The following is a 4,913-nucleotide window of genomic DNA, read 5'->3' as shown; positions in this document are numbered from 1 at the left end:
ACTTAATCCGCATTTTCTTGCAGCAGTGTGGGGTCCCCGAGGTTCGCGTTCCCGGACTTGGACATTCGAACATCTTCGCCTGTGACCTCAACGGCTGCACAGAGAGTTGCGTTAAGTTCTCCCTGTGCGGCATTTGGGGACGGAGGCCTCTACTGCCTACACGACACTCAAGTCTCAACAAAGATGAACACAATAAGATTGCCAGGGTAGCGGCGTATTTATATTTACATATGGGAGCCGTGCAGGACAAATGTGCTGAAGGCCAAGATCTGGCGAGTAGGCAACTGCTGGCATTACAGAAGGTCCAATCTGACCTGGTCTCTTCTGAGCAGAGGCTGCAGAGGAGCCAGGAGTCAGAAAATGACAGCAGACTGTACATCACTAAAATGAAGGAGGATATGGATGTGCTGCAAAGGGAAAAGTCAGAACAGGATACCAGATTTCTGGCCCTGCAGAAGGAGCACCAAGACAGTTTGGACTCCTTACTGCAGAGCCAGAAAAAGCTGGAGCAACAATTAGACTTTAACAGGGCATGCACGGAGCAGGTAGCCACCCTGCAAAGTCATCTAGATAGAGTGAAGGTAGAGAGCAACAAGCTGATCTTGAAAGACCTGGATACCCAGGCAGAGTTTGATGAGGAGCGCCAAAAAGCTGGTGCCCTTCAACGGCAAAGGGACGACCTGGCGGCACAAATGCAGGCTCTTAGTCAGGAAAGAGACGCCTTAGGCCAGGAAGTCTGCCATTTAAAAAGAAAAATGGAAGAAAATCACCTGGCCCACCAGGGACTGGGTGATCTCCAAAAAGAACACCAGAACTTGTTAGAGCACACCAGGAGGGTGGAGGATGCTCTAGCAAGAAAGGAGCAGGCCAATAGGGACACAGCTCAGGAGGTAACCCTCCTGCAGCAAAGACTGGCCCAGTTCTCCAGGACCAACCAGGAAGCACAGAGGGAAAACGAGGCCCTCTGTGAACACAATGATAGGCTCCAACAACAGGTAGCGATGCAGGAGAGACTGATAGAGTCCAGTAAGGCCTTAACTGAAGAACTGAAGGCACAAATGCAGGCTCTTGCATTGCAACAGGGAGCAGGGGCGGATAGAGATGAGGTTCGCTGGGAAAGGGAAACTCCGGAGCATAACCTCAGGAGCCCTAGTACCAGAGGCCCTCATACCTCTCAGTCCCTGGACTCTGCCACCCCCATGTTCCCTGGCGCACATGAGCACAGGGCCACAGGGATGGCAGATTACTATCCAGCTAAGAGTATGGGGCTCATAGGCCAGAACCACTCAGGAATGGAGGGGTGGGCATCCGGGTATGGGCACCCAAGTACAGTACAGTTCAATGGGGAACCCCAGGAGAGTAGGCCCATTAAGGGCATCCTGAAAACCTCTGCCCAGTTAGGTCAGTGGAGGGGGCACCCATCAAATCCTGGCCGCAAGGAGGAATCTGAAGACTCCTCTGAACTGCGCAGGGCACAGGAGACCAGGTCCCCACATTCTGCCAGCCATTCCCAGGCTCGCAGAATCCGGGAAAACCTGGAAGAACAGACGGGAACCTCTGGGAGCAGTGCCTCTGAGTCCGAGGAAGAATGGACAAGGGTTACCCGAACCAAAAAGGCCAATAAGGCAAAAAGGGCCTTGCTTAAGGACCCCTTAAAGCAGATTAAGGCGATCAGGAGCGTCATCACGCCTTACCATAAGAACGCTAAGTATTCTGTTTGGGAGCACTTAGAGTTGTTTGAACAAATGATGGAGACTTTCCATTTGAAGAACAGCCAAAGCTGCATTCAATATGTAAAGTGGACCTTCTCCCCGGAATACTCCAGTTTCTTTGCGGGGCTGGAGGACCAAAATCATTTAAGATGGTCCACCTATAAGGCGGCCATCCTGAAACATTTTTCTGTTCACAGAAATCCTCAAGAGGCTCGCAAGGCAGCCTACAATTTGCAATGTGGGGAGGATCAGGCCCCACAAGAATTTGTGCAGGAGTTAAAGCGTGCTTTTGCACAGACCACAAGAAGGGTGCGCACAGATAGTAGAGAGTTTATAAATACGTTTTTCCATGCCTTGCCCAAATATATCATGACCCAGCTCGTGAGGGATTTTCATGAGAAAAGATCTTTAGACTGGGTCATTGAACAGGCTACCCGGATCTCTGAGGTGCAGAAGCCCATAGAAAATAAAAGCAATGCCCAGAAAAACCCCAAAGCCAACAGCACCCCTGCTGCTGCCAAGGTGGCAGAGGTAAAGGTCACCCCCGTTTTAGATTTGGAGATGGGGGGGCCTAAAAACCTGCCTGCACCTAATAATGCTAGGCCCAGGAGGTCCTCGGGTCAGTCACAGACAGGGAGCCAAGGAGGCAGCCCCACAAATGGGGTCCCTCGCTCTCCTGATTATGTAAGTCCCCGTTACAAGGGAAATCGACCCATCCTGGGTTATGTGTGGAGTCCTCCAGCCCAAGGGGGGGGATCCAGACAAGCACCTAACCCAGGGAACTTCCCTCCAAACTTCCCACAGGAGGGCAGAAATTTACCAAACCCTGGGCAGAACTTTTTCCCCAGATATCCACCCGACTTTCAGCCCCAAAACCATCCATCCTTCTTTCCCCAATTCCCTGAGCCCAGACCACTGAATCCGGGAGAGGGGAGGCCAAGGGTGGAGGGGTACCCAAATCTTCCCAACCAGGGGTACTACCAAAGAAGGGACAGCTACCCTTCCCGGGATCAGCCCAGGGGAGAAAACAGGGCCCCGTATCAGCCTGAGCGGGTTTCCCAGTTAGAGCGCCAGGTTCAAAACATGGCGCGGGATCTGGGTCACATACTGAGGGCTCAGCAGAACCCTCAGATGGGCGTGCCGGCGCAGAACGCACCCAACTCTGGACCTGGTGCTCCAGAACAATGACGGGGGCAGCACCCCGATAACTCACCGGTTCCCAGGGAGGAGGCACAAAGGGAAGGGGGGTGTAAAGCCTTGGAGGAAGCTTCCTTCCTCACTTGTAAACAGCCCCTGGAAACCCAGGAACCGGAAACAAAATCTCTTGCCCCTGAAAGTCTGCCTCCTAAGGAGCAGAGGGGGGGTAGGAGAAACAAAAGACCCAAACAGACTCAGTTTGAGGAGGAGGTACAGATCTTCCAATTTGAGGGAGAGGGATCCTCAGAGGATCCTGAGAAAAGGATCTTCTCCTTCAGAGAGGGGGGAACTCCTCCCAAAGAAAAATGGGTCCCTAGGGATGCAAATCCAGACTGGGGAGATGTGGAGACTGAGCTACCGCCGCCCACCATCTCATCCCAGAACCAACAGCAAGAAAATCCCCTGGTTCAAACCCATCCTGGGGACTGCCTCCAAAAAGGGGGGGGCGGCCCAGAACCGGAACCAGGGGAACCCACAATGGCTCTGATATCCAGTTGCCAACTGTTTCTTTCAGATTCCCAAGACTCTCCACAGAATTCTGCCCAAATCTCTTCGCTAGCAATGTCCAAAACCAGAAAGTTAGCCCACCAGTTGTCCAAAAATGTACATTATCTGTGCCCCCTTGAGGAGAAGGAGGGAAGATACTATGCCCCGGTACAAGTACAGGGGCAGGGTACAATTTTGGCACTGGTGGACACTGGATCTCAAGCCACCCTTCTGTCCAGAAGGGCCTTTGATAAACTGAATGCAGGGAGGGGAGGGAATTACCAAATTCCTCTCACCTCTCTTCCGGGACAACTACAGAACTTTGACGGGAAGGAAATTCCCGTTGAGGGGACTGCAGACTTGGACATTAAAATTGGGCGACATAAGTTGAAACACCCGGTCATAGTTGTGACCCCGGAGGGCACCCCTTGTTTACTAGGGAATGACCTCCTGAGAAGGTTGTCACCCCTAATTGATTGCGTAAACAAGGTCCTCTGGACCCAGACTAGCCGACCCATAAAATTAAAACAGAGTGTCAACCATGTTAGTTTAAACGGCACCTGCTACATGGTTGAACAAAAATCTGACCAAGTAGAATTTCACTTCCAGAACAACCAGATTCCAGACGTGACAGTAATAGCAGTAGGACAACAGACTGGTGATGGGGGGTCCTCTCTATTTCTGAAAATCAACCTTCCTTCCAGTCTAAAGTGGTATTCCACGCTGGAAGGAAACACTCTATACTAATCCACAATCAGAAACTCCCACTCCTATAGTCCAGAAAGATGTGAAATCAGCTCAGAGCCTGGCTGAGATTCAGCAAATTGGAGAGCAGTTGTTCATCCCTGTTCAGTTAAATGATGGGAAGGACTCTGTTCTCGCTCGAGTGTGTGTGAACAACGGTAAGAGCTTCATCAGCGAAGCCATGTTTCGCCAACTTCCAAAAGATCCAGCCATTCCCACCGTCAAACTGATAGACAAATGGGAAATGGACCTGGAAGCACCCAATTCAAAACATCTCCTGCCAAGCAGGTGTATGCTCAAAATCTCCATTGGCAACAAGAGCATAGTCCATAATTGTTGGGTCGTGCGAGACGTCACTGCCGCCTTTTACTTAGGCAGTGACATTCTCAATCGCTTTGCCATTAGTTTGGACCTAATAAACTTCAAAGCTTGGTCCCGATTAGCGGATAATCCCATGGGCTTTGATGATCCAGAAAAAGCATTTAGGTCAGCTCAATTGCTACCTTATGCAGTTGAAATTCAGGTTAAAGAGGAAGTCACCATCCCAGAAAGGACCCGACAATTCTCCCTGGAAGTGAAAGTTAAAAGGGGACAAGAGTTGAAAAACCCTGATGCTTACATACATCTAAATGCTTCTTTCCAACAGCAAGGGTTGGGGGTAAACCCAACTCCATTAGTCAACATAGAACAGGACACCATTCTAATAGAGGTGGATAACAGCGACTTAAAGAGTGTTACTCTAGCCGCAGGCACCATTATTGGAATGGCGGTTGA

Source organism: Ambystoma mexicanum, chromosome 5p, assembly GCF_040938575.1.
Source record: "Ambystoma mexicanum isolate Mex_15411 chromosome 5p, UKY_AmexF1_1, whole genome shotgun sequence".
NCBI classification, from domain to species: Eukaryota; Metazoa; Chordata; class Amphibia; order Caudata; family Ambystomatidae; genus Ambystoma; species Ambystoma mexicanum.
The sequence above is the reverse complement of the archived record's forward strand: the minus strand, read 5'-3'. Positions refer to the sequence as shown.